The sequence below is a fragment of the Oryctolagus cuniculus genome, chromosome 12 (assembly GCF_051225735.1).
Source record: "Oryctolagus cuniculus isolate XC-2025 breed Fujian yellow rabbit chromosome 12, ASM5122573v1, whole genome shotgun sequence".
Taxonomy (NCBI): Eukaryota; Metazoa; Chordata; class Mammalia; order Lagomorpha; family Leporidae; genus Oryctolagus; species Oryctolagus cuniculus.
In genome coordinates this window covers 38,189,088-38,201,896 of record NC_142878.1, presented here as the reverse complement: position 1 = coordinate 38,201,896, position 12,809 = coordinate 38,189,088, and the positions used below count along the sequence as shown (strand labels likewise).

Genomic DNA, 12,809 nt, shown 5'->3' with positions numbered 1-12,809 from the left:
TCAGATCTAGAAAAAAACAATGCTAAAATTCACATTTGAACTCTGCAGCTGATAAAGTTTTAATATCCAGAATCTATAAAGGGTTCAAGAAACTCAACAACAAAACAAACAATCCACTCAAGAAATGAACTTGAACAGGCATTTTCCAAAAACATGAAATTCAAATAGCCAACAGACACGTGAAAAAAATGCTCAGGATCACTAGCCATCAGGGAAATGCAAATCGAAACCACAATGAGATTTCACTTCATCGAAATTAGAATGGCTCTCATACAAAAATCAAAAATCAATAAATGCTGGTGAGGATGTGGGGGAAAAGGTATCCTTATCAACGGTTGGTGGAAATGTAAACTAGTAAACTAGTACAGTCATAGTGGAAGACAGTATGAAGACTCGAAATCAGATTTTCAGAAATCTGAAAATAGATCTATTATATGACTCCCCCATCCCACTCCTTGGAAATTGCCCAAAGGAACTGAAATCAGCACATGAAAAAATTATCTCTACTTCATGTTTATGGCAGCTCAATAATGGAAACAACCTAGATGACCATCATCTGATGACTGGACAAAGAAAATGTGGTATGTGCATATATATTATGGAATACTACTCAGGTGTAAAAAAAGAGAAGAAATTCTGTCATTTGCAGCAAAATGAATGCAACTAGAAACCATTATACTTAGTGAAATAAGCCACTCCCAAATAACATGTTTTCCCTGATCTGTAGTAACTAATAGAGTACAATAAAATGTAATGTAATATATATGAGCAAAATTGACACTTTGAGATTTGATTATTATTTACAGTCCTTGTTTCCACTGTTAAAAAATAGTGCTTTTTCTTGTTCCTATTTGTTTAATTCATTACTTGGTGGAGGTTAAGTTTATGATTATAAAATAAATGAAGTATGTCATTATAAAAATTAAATGAATGTCTAATTTCAATATTTACAAAAATTTACTACACATCTTTTGTTGTACCATGTATATATGCAAGCATAATTCCAACTCTTAAGGAGGTCATATTTTAGAAGGCAATACAAATATTAATGTATTCTTTTAATATTATTAAACATTTAAATGCCAATGGAAATATTCAAACAAATAGAAGTAGCAATGAAAAAACCTCCATAAATAAAATGAGTAAAGCGGACAAAGCTGTATTGTAACAGGTTAAACCACCTTTGTGGAGCTGACATCCCATTTGGGTGCTGGTTTCAATCCCGGCTACTCTACTTCCAATCCAGCTCCCTGCTAATGTAATATAATGTACTGGGAAAGTAGTGGAAGATAGCCCAAGTGTTTGGGCTCCTATATTCACATAGAAGACCCCGATGAAGCTCCTGGATCCTGGCTTCAAACCAGCCAAGCCCCAGCCATTGTGGCCATCTAGGAAGTGAACCAGCAAATGGAAGACCTTTGTCCCTCCATGTGCTCTCCCTGTCTCTCTCTAATGCTATCTTTCAAATAAATAAATAGATCTTAAAAGAAAAAAAAAAAAAGGAAAATGAGAAGATGTGCCAAAACTAGGGTAAACTTCCTGTTTCTGCAGATTAACCATATTCCTTGCCTTCTAGTCCTCTTCCATCATCAAGGTCAGCAATAGTCATTTAATCTTTCTCAATTTGCTATCTGTCTAGTTCTCTCTCCTGCCTCTGTCTGCTACTTAAAAGATACTTGTGATTACACCGGATTCACCCAGATAATCCAGGATGATCTCCATCTCATGGTCAGCTAATTACTAACCTTAATTCCATTTGAAACCTTAATTCTTCTCTGTTATAGAACCTAACATATTCAGAAATTCTGGGCAGTAAAGTATGGACCGCTTTGGGAGCTATTATTCCACCTGTGATATCAAAAATAAAAACTGTTCCCAGTGTATACATACTCAGAAGACCTCACAAGGAATCAAATACATCTGACTGGACTGAGGAATAGAAAACGAAGCAGTTCTTAAGGCTTGTAGTTCGAAAGACTTTTTTAGACTGTTCTATGCCATAAACATGATGACTCAGGACTACCATCTTCAAAAGCTTACAGCAATGCCTGGGAGTCAAATACAAGTTAAAAACAGACTGGATTTTTTTTCTTTTAATCTATTAACTGCTGCTGGCTACAAATGTAAGTGTGATACATTTCAGTTGTAAAGGATGCAAATGAATATTACTCAACCATTGATGATTATAATAGCACATAAATATATGTAAAATTCAGTTTAATCAGATGTAAGTTTTTAAGTTTAAATTAGAGAAATAAAATTATTTATTCTTAACTAAAAATTACAAATATATTTCAAATATTCAGTTAATTTTAGCAGTGGATATACTTTCATGTGTTTGTTATATTGCAAGAATGGGTCCATATACATGAATGGCTAGAGTCTAGTGGACTTGAAATTACTATAATGTCTTTACATTTTTTCAATTTGAGAGAGAAAGAGAGAGCATATGCATGAGAGAACTCTCATCTGCTTGTTCTCTGGGACCAGGGACAAAGCCAAGAGCCCACACAGGTGGAAGAATACTCACGTCGTTGAGCCCTCATTGTTGATGTCAGAAGCTGCAGCAGGGAATTGAAACCAGGTGTTCTGACATGGAATGCAGGAATAAGGAGAGTCAGATATCTTCCATCCACTTGTTCACTCCCAGGTGGCCACAATAACCACCAGGGCTGGACCAAGAGCCACATCCAGGTCTCTCACATGGGTAACAGGGGACCAAACACCTGGGCCATGTTCCACTGCTTTTTCCAGGCCATTAGCAGGGAGCTAGATCAGAAATGGAGCAGCTGGAATTCTACAACACTGGCCCAGGATGTAGACATCTTAACTGCTAGGCTAAACACCTTCTCCCCATAAGGTCTTCAGAATCACCTTAAGTCATCTGTTCCAATGTTTCTCAGGTTGTAATTCCAAATTACATGCAGTTATAGGGATTCCACTAATGTTGGATTTTTTGTCATTTTTCTTGGCCATGAAAAGCATTTTAAAAAATATTTCATTAATAAATGTGCCCATACTGACATATCACTATGTCCATATAGATTTATAAAAATTGTTTCCAGGCTAGAAAGTAAAGATACATTATTATGTATTATGCAACAGCCCCACAGGATGAGGACAATGACCCATAATCAAACACAATATTTCTGCTGCAAAATGTAAATATTTACAATAAGTGAGATAAAGGAAAGCCATAAATAGCTTTATATCAGTTCACCCAAGTTTTGCCATCAATAAATTTCAGTACCAATATTGAATTTTTTTGTTTTTTGATTTTCAGAAATTGTCACATTTTAGTATTGTCAACAGAGGATTGCAAACCTGTAGTTTTATTAAAAATTAAATCCAACATAATATGGCCATTAAAAGTGCTCACAATACATATGAAAAAACAACTTGATTTCTTCCCAATTTAATGAGTGGTATATGATTCATCAGTAACTAAAATACAAAATAGGTCACAGGATCAATATTTTCAAAAAGTTTCTCATCTGTTAGACTAATTTTTACCCTGACCAGAAATGTAATATTTATCTAGTCTTTCACATCTTAGCCAGTACATCCTAGTATTATTAATCATTTTAATTTTAGTTATTCTGTGGATGAACTAATAGTATTTTTTAGCTTTTATTTAATAAATACAAATTTCATAGGTACAGCTTTAGGAATATAACAGTTCTTCCCCCCATACCCACCCTCTTCACCCTGACTCCCATCCCACCTCCTACTCCCTCTCCCATTCTTCATTAAGATTCATTTTTAATTAGAAGTGATAGTATATTAATTTTTTTTGTTTTTGTTTTTGACAGGCAGAGTGGACAGTGAGAGAGAGAGAGACAGAGAGAAAGGTCTTCCTTTGTCGTTGGTTCACCCTCCAATGGCCGCTGCGGCCGGTGCGCTGCAGCCGGCGCATCACACTGATCCAAAACCAGGAGCCAGGTGCTTCTCCTCGTCTCCCATGCGGGTGCAGGGCCCAAAGACTTGGGCCATCCTCCACTGAACTCCCAGGCCATAACAGAGAGCCGGCCTGAAAGGGGCAACCGGGACAGAATCCGGCGCCCCGACCAGGACTAGAACTCCGTGTGCTGGTGCCGCAGGCGGAGGATTAGCCAAGTGAGCTGCAGTGCCGGCCAGTATATTAATATTTAAATGTTCTTTCCCTGGTAACTATTGATGTTGAGCATAAATGTTGAGCATCAGCCTGGAGATATTTTCTTGTGTGAAATATCTACTTTAATAACTTTAAAAAATTTTAATGGAAAACACTGTATTCTTATGGAATACGTGTGTAATATGCATATCAAAGTAAACATACCTGCTCAAGCATTTATCATCTCCTTAGGATGAAAATATTCAAAATCTTCAAGCATTTTTTTAAAAGTATTTGTGAGCACAAATCATTACTTTTATCTATAGTCACTCTGCAGTAAAACACCAAGTTCTTTATCTCCCATCTGTAACTTATTATTATTGCCATCTCACCATTACTGCATTTGTCCCCAGCTTCTATTAACTACTATTTCTATGAAGTCAGTTTTTTCAGATTCCTCACATGAGCAACATCATACAGGATGTGTCTTTCTGGACTTGGCTTATTTCACTTATAATAAGTTCCCAAATGCTGGAATTTCATCCTTCTTTATGACTAAATAGTATTCTATTGTGTATAGGTACCACATTTTTTCTTTACGTACTCATCAGTGGATGTGAACTTAGGTTGTTGTGAACATTGATGCCATAAACATAGGAATATAGATGTCTCTTTGCTGAAATGATTTAATTTCATTTAAATATGTACCCAGTAGTGGGACTGATGAATGATATGGTAGTTCCATTTTTAGATTTTGAGAGGAACTTCCATTCTCTTTTCCTCAATGCTAGTTTGCAAACATTCTCCCTCTTCTCTGCAGCCTTGTCAGCACTTGTTACCTTTTGTCTTCTTCACAATGATAATTATTACTAGAGTGTGGTGATATTTCCTTGTGGTTTTTCTGATTTGCATTTCCCTTATGATTGTAACTCTGAGCATTTTGTCATCTATTCATTGACAAGTTTTATAGTGAATACACTTTTTAATGTGCTGTTGGATTCAGTTTGCAAGTACTTTGTTGACGATTTTGCGTTTGCGTTCATCAGGAATAGTGGCCTGTTGCTTTCTTTTTTTGTTATTGTGTCCTTGTCTATTTTTTTTGTTTTGTTTTGTTTTGTTTTGTTTTGTTTTTTTGACAGGCAGAGTGGATAGTGAGAGAGAGAGAGACAGAGAGAAAGGTCTTCCTTTTTGCCATTGGTTCACCCTCCAATGGCCACCGCAGCCAGCGCGCTGCGGCCAGCACATCGTGCTGATCCAAAGCCAGGAGCCAGGTGCTTCTCCTGGTCTCCCATATGGGTGCAGGGCCCAAGCACTTGGGCCATCTTCCACTGCACTCCCGGGCCATAGCAGAGAGCTGGCCTGGAAGAGGGGCAACCAGGACAGAATCCGGCGCCCCGACTGGAACTAGAACCTGGTGTGCCGGTGCCGCAGGTGGAGGATTAGCCTATTGAGCCATGGCACCAGCCCCTTGTCTGGTTTTAATATCCTTCTAATGCTGACCTCATAGAATGAGTTTGTAAGAATTCCCTCCTCTTCTATTTTCTGGAATAATTTAAGAAGTATTGGTATTAAATCTTCTTTAAATGTGTGATAGAATTCAGCAGTAAAGTCATCTGGTCCTGGGCTTTTCTTTGCTTGGAAAATTTCATTACTGATTCAATTGCTACTCATTGTTGGTCTGTTTAGATTTTCTATTTCTTCATGATTCAATTTTAGTAATGTATATGTATCCAGAAATGTCTCCCTTTCTTTAAGGTTATTGAATTTGTTGCTATGTATTTGCTCATAATAATCTAATGATCCTTTATATTTTCATGGTATCAATTGTAATGTCTCCATCTTACCCATGATTTTATATATTTGAGACTTCTCTCTTTGTCTTTAGTATAGCTAGATTTTGTCCATTTTGTTTATCTTTGCAAAAAGCCAGTCTTTTTTCATTGATTTTTTGCATTTTAATCTCTATTTCATTTATTTCTATTCTGATCTTTATTATTTCTTTCCTTCTATTTATTTGTCATTTTGTTTGTTTAGTTTTTGTAGTTCTTGAGGTAAAATTATAAGTTGTTTGAGATCTCTGTACGTGTGTGTGTGTGTGTGTGTGTGTGTTTACTATGTGAGAGGCAGAGAGAGAGGAGAGCAAAGTACATTCTTCTTTGATGGCCCCTTCTTTCTATTGGGGTCTCACTCACAGAGATCCTTCATGCAGAACAGTTTTGCCACTAAGTCTTGGCTTTCCATGCCTGAAATGCTCTCATTGGATTTGCAGCCAGATCCAGATGCCTTAGGAGTTGATTCTAAAGTCAGAGTGCTGTTTAGGGCATTTGTCATTCCGAGTCTGCTGTGTGGACTGCTTCCCATTTGAAATTTTCTCTCCTTTCTATCTATTATCACTGTTTTTAAGCAAAGTATTTGTATAAAAGATATTATTATAAATAACAAACAGCATCCAGGATAAAGTACACATAATGAAATAAATTATGTGAAAGAAAGTTTTAAATATGTTTTTTAAAAGGGATCATTGAAATCTCATGACATATTAAAAGGACATCATTAAGAAATACCATTTCTGGCATCCAGTGCTATGATGCAGTGGGTTAAACTCAAGCCTGGAGCACCAGCATCCCATATGGGTGCCGGTTTGAGTCCTGGCTGTTCCACTTCTTATCCAGCTCCCTGCTAATGTGCCTAGGAAAGCAGCACGTCCAGGTCCCTGGGCCCCTGCACCCACGTGGGAGGCCCAGAAGAAGCTCCTGGCTCCTGGCTTTGGATGGGCTCAGCTCCGGCTGTTGTGGCCATTTGGGGAATGAACCAACTGATGAAAGACTTCTCATTCTCTCTGTCTCTACCTCTCTTAATTCTGTCTTTCAAATAAATAAAATAAATCTTTTTTTATGAAAAGAAAAGAAATACCACTTTTGTATGTTATTTTTGTCTGGAAAGACACTTAAATGGTCCATGATGAAGAACAAAAGCAACATGCTCATTATTTGATCAACAAAGGTTTTTTGGTAAAGATACATAGAATCATGAGGAAAATGATAAACAAGGCCTTTCATTCTGAGTGAAAAGATTTTCTAAAACCAGGTCTACACTGTGCTCTTACTTTCTTGCAGCAGATCTTCACTGCTTTCTTATCTGCTGACTCATTAATTTGATGATTCAGCTAGTTTTTGTTTTCCTACTATTTATTTAACAATCAGTTATTAAACCATTTACTCCATGCCAGACGCTGTTTTAGGTGTGTTACAGATTTTAACTCATTTTTCCTAACAGGGGTGCTGTAAGTTATACAGTACAAGTATTCCATTTATTGGTGAAGAAACTGAAGTGCATGAAGTTTGCTAACTTGCCAAGGAAGAACAGTTTGTGAGTGGTTGATCCAGAATGCAGTTCCAGTCACTCTGGTTCCACTGTGTTCTCAATCCCTGTTTTTCTATTGCACTTCTCTCTACTCTCTCTTTAGCTGTTCCATGACTTATACTCTCTGCCTATGAATCAGTTTCTGCCTTCAAACGTTTTGATGTCTGCTTCCACCACCAGCTTTCTTCCCTCTCTCACATCAAACCACTTCATTGATCACTAAGCAGAGCATATCTATGACTACTTCTGCGTGGGAAACTTGATCATCATCTCTCTGGTTTAACTGAGGTATGACCTGAGGACGAAGTTTAATAACCTCTAAGGATCACCTTTAAAGAGCTATGCAGATACACTGTGGCAAATGATCCAAGTCTTCCTACAAAGGAGAGCTGCTATTAAAATCTGATCATTTTTATCCTTTTGGTTATAGCTTTTAATTTTTAAAATTATACTTTTGTAATGTATCTAATTATGTTTCTTTCCTACTACGTTCTCAACCCACATGTGAGGTTAAGAATACAATCCTACAATGACTTATTGGTATATTGTTGAAGCAACTGTCTGTTAAGACATATTATTTTAAAATATCTGATCAGGTATCTTATTGATCTGTGTAATAGTGTACCACACTCGTATATATTTATAGTTACTCTGTAAAATAATTCCATTAAAATAGTTAACTTACATATTAAATTATAACCTTGAAATGTATTGTTTTATGGTAATATTAGCAAAAGCTTTTAGAGACTTGTATTCTAATTCCAACTTCTCCTCAAACCAGCTATGAAACCTTGGACCATTTCCAAATGTTTCCCTGAACATGTTGTATTAGCAAGAATTTCCTCATCTATAAAAGTAGGAGACTTTCCAAGCCTAAAATCATTTGGTTCTGTGATTTAATTTGTACTGTGTGCTTCTTTATTTAGTAGGTATCACACATAAGATCAACTGCCTCTGTTCTGTCATAAAAACAGATTTCCATTAATAGTCTTATAGTTACCAAAGGAAGGTTTAACTATATCAGACAATAACTATTAAAAACACATTTAAACCAAACATAACAAGATTTTCAAACAAGATAAAAGTGATTTATCCATAATACTCAACAAATAAGGTTCAGTGATGTGAACAGTATAGTGCTTTCTTTTTCTGCCATTCTAAGTTGCTAGATAAAACTGTAAGGAAACAATGTAGTTTATTTCTAATACAGTATCAGATATAAATGATTGTTTTATTTATCTACATTGCTCAAGCTAGATGTCAAAATAGGTATATACTGGGACATTAACTATAAGACAAACCCAACAATAGTTGGCCAACCTTTTTTTTTCAATCCATCACTTAAGGTGTAGAATGAGGTAACAAGATGTAAAACACATTGTGATTATTAATATGCCTGCAAAAGCAGTGGAAGATGACACTAGTCTTTGGGTCCCTGCCACCCATGTGCAAGATGCAGATGAAGTTCCAGGTTCCTGACTTTGGCCTGGTCCAGCTTGAGTCCTTTATGCCATTTGGGGAGTGAAGCATCAGATGGAATATCTCTATCTCTGTCTCTCCCTCTCTATATATAACTCTGCATTTCAAACAAATAAATAAATCTTTAAAAAGGTAAGTTTAGGGGCTGGCACTGTGGCATAGCAGATAAAGCCTCTGCCTGTGGTGCCTGCATTCCATATGGGCACCTGTTCAAGTCCTGGCTGCTCCTCTTCTGATCCAGCTCTCTGCTGTGGCCTAGGAAAGCAGTAAAAGATAACCCAAGTCCTTAGACCCTGTACCCATGTGGGAGCCTTGGAAGATGCTCCTGGCTCCTGGCTTTGGATCAGCCCATCTCCAATCGTTGGGGCCATTTGGGGAGTGAACCAGCGGTTGAAGACTTCTCTCTTTCGCTCTTTGCTTCTGCCTCTCTGTAACTCTGCCTTTCAAATAAAACTTTTAAAAAAGTAACTTTAAATATACCTGTGATCACAGTGTACATATAAGATGATAAATATAGTAAATACATGCACCTATATGAATAAATTCTAAAGTAGAATGCTATCTAAATACAATTGTGCAATATATAGAATGTCACATACATAGTTTTATAACTTCTAAACAATAATATAGTATCTGCATGTACATAAATATATAGTAAAAGTATAAAATATTGTTTTTTAAAAAAAGTAATGGAACTAGCATTGTGGCAGATTAAGCCACCACCTGCGATGCTGGCATCCCATGTGAGCACCTGTTCGAGACCCAGCTGCTTCACTTCTGATCCAGTTCACTTCGATTGCACCTGGGAAAGCTGCAGAAGGTGACCCAAGTGCTTGGGCACCTGCCACTCATAGGAGAGACCAAGATGAAGTTCAGGATTCTAGCTTCAGCTTGGGCAATGAACAATGAATGGAAGATCTCTTTCTCTTAAAAATTATTTGAAAAAAATTATTTGAAATTATTTCAATTTATTTAAAAGGCAAAGTGACAGAGGGAGAGATAGAGAAAGAAAACTCCATCCTGGTCTCCCCAATGAGTGACAGTTGCCCAGGTACTTGTGCCATTACCTGCTGCTTTCCCAAGTGCATTAATAAAGAGCTACTTTGGGCCAGTGCCGTGGCTCAACAGGCTAATCCTCTGCCTTGCGGCGCCGGCACACCAGGTTCTAGTACTGGTCAGAGTGCCGGATTCTGTCCCGGTTGCCCCTCTTCCAGGCCTGCTCTCTGCTATGGCCCGGGAGTGCAGTGGAGGATGGCCCAAGTGCTTGGGCCCTGCACCCCATGGGAGACCAGGAAAAGCACCTGGCTCCTGGCTTCGGATCAGCGCGGTGCGCCGGCTGCAGTGCGCCGGCTGTGGCGGCCATTGGAGAGTGAACCAACGGCAAAGGAAGACCTTTCTCTCTCTCTCTCTGTCTCTCACTGTCCACTCTGCCTGTCAAAAAAAAAAAAAAAAGAAGAAGAAGAAGAAGAAGAAAAGAAAAAGAAAAAAAAATGAGCTACTTTGGAGCAGAGCAGCCTGAACACGAACATGTGCTCCAATATGGGATGCTGACATCTCAAGCAGTGGCTTAACCTACTGTGCCACCATACTGGCCCACAAAATATTCTTGAACATAATAAACCTAAATTCATAAAAGTGTTTTATTGTGGGTCTAGGAGGGAAGGGAAAAAATGTGATTGGTGAATTTTATATGTAGGTTGAGATAAATGAGTTATTTTTGTTTATATATTCTGAAGAAAATACAATTTTTAAAGATTAAAACAAGGTTATAACTGGCATTGAATGCTGTCAATTTTGTAAATATGGTATTTATTTGCATATCTATAAATACATGTGTGTGTGCATGTGTGTGTGCTCTTGGATGTAAATAGAACATCTCTGGAAGGATATACAACAAAGGTGACTAGTGCTCTCAGAGGAGGGATTTGTAGTACTGAGTGCTGAATGTGGGAGATGTGCTTTGTGTATTATCTTACACTGAGTTTTGTTAGTTTTTTTAAATATATGCATTTATTTATGTGAGTATACATGCAAACAAATGCGTAACATTTTTATAAAACATTTTTCAGACATATTTGAGTAGGATTCCATAAAAGCAAGGAAAATACCTGTTTGCTAATTTTCTTAATGTTTTTGTTATGAAGTCTGTCTTTGAACTAGTGTATGCTGGAATTTGTGATATTAGTAAGTCTAGGGAATGCAATGGAAGTAAATAGCACATTTAAATTAAAGGGGTTTTGCACAAATCAAGCTAGCCCAAGCCCTCTGTTCACCCTTCTCCCCAGAATGTCCAAGAAGTAGATCTGTATATGTCTCCTAGCATATATGGGTCCAAGAGTATAAATAATTCTGTTTTGTTTTTCTGCTGGTAGGATGATGTACTCTGGTTGGATAACCTAGCTTGTATACTTAGGGTATTGGGGGATGATCATCTTAGGTGCAAGGACTGAGCAGGATAAGTGTGGCATAGGGTAAGGATATTTCCACAAAAAAGCAATGCTGGCCAGATAAGGTTATATCTGATAAAGTGAAATATGGAGGTTATAAAGCTAGAAAGTTTATAATAGCTTTGAGCAAACTGTATAGGGTCTGGCAGAAAATTAGACATTCAGAATTCAGAAAATGAAGTTACACTAAATCTTTGTAGCCAAATAAATGTGGGAGGGAAAGTGAAACATTCAATATTACCTGAAGCATGGGAATCTAGGAAAGTCTTCAGGATCCCACTGTCATGGACACTTCTAGGCAAAATATTCATTTTGGTGTTTTCCTGCAAGAACGTTTGCTGGAAACGTTTTTAATTTTACATTTTTAATGTAAAATGTTCTTCTTTGTTTCTTGTAACCTCTCCTTTTTTTGATTTTTTTATTCATTTGTTTGAAAGGCAGAGTGACAGAGAAAGAGAGGTAAAGACAGAGAGTTTCCATCCCTAGTCCGCTCCCTAAATGATTGCAAAAGCCAGAGCCAGGCCAGGCCAAAGCCAGGAGCCAGGAACTGCATTCAGGTCTTGTACATGGGTGGCAGGGGCCCAAGCACTTGGGCTGTCATCCACTGCTTTCCCAGGCTCATTAGCGGGGATTGGAAGCAGAGCAGGCGAGACTTGAGCTGGCACTCTGATATAGGATGCCAACATCACAAACAGTGGCTTAATCCACTCTGCCACAATGTTGGCCCCAAGAACTTTACTTTTGTGTGTTTTTTGTTTTGTTTTGTTTTTGCTCTTTTGAAGAGGTTCTAGGTTTAAAAAAATAAAACTACAAAATAATCATCTGAAGTATTTAGCTCTGGTACATATTTATTTAGCAAATTCTTTATTACCTGACAATATTTGATATTCCTTAAAAACATGTAACAGCTTCTGAAGTTTTCTAAGTTCAATGTGATATATCATTTTTGGTTTGATTCTTTTTGACTGTCCATTAGTTAAGAGTATATACCTGTGCCTTCCAAGCTGCCACTTCACCCATATTTTTATGTTATGCTGAAAACTGACAAGATTATTAATTAGAGATGTCAAGATCCAACTACTTAACTTTATTTTAAATGCATTTTCTTAATTTTTTGAGAATGTTTCATCTATAATTATGAAATAGAACTTGTTAAAGCAAGCTTTCAAGCATCTTCAGTTTAATTATACAATAACTGAGAATTTGCTAGCCTGGAGAGAGGGCAAGTTAATATTTTAGTGCCTAAGTTTATATGTGAAGATCTCATTATTGTATGTTTTCTTAATTTACCATTATTAAGATAGAAAGTGATGTTGCTTAATGTTGATTTTATTGCATTAATCTTCCTAGAGTCAGGTTTTCATAATTTATCTTATGACTGAATTTTCCTGCAAGAAAATCATTCCAGTGAATCGCATGCACTCAAC

At 37.1% G+C, this 12,809-nt stretch overlaps 1 protein-coding gene across 8 annotated transcripts in view; it reads left to right on the top strand.

Annotated features, from left to right (window-relative positions):
• The window catches only part of MIPOL1 (mirror-image polydactyly 1), a 341,984-nt gene that overhangs the window by 216,906 nt on the left and 112,269 nt on the right, over window positions 1–12,809 (top strand). The gene's annotated exons all lie outside the window — the stretch shown is intronic.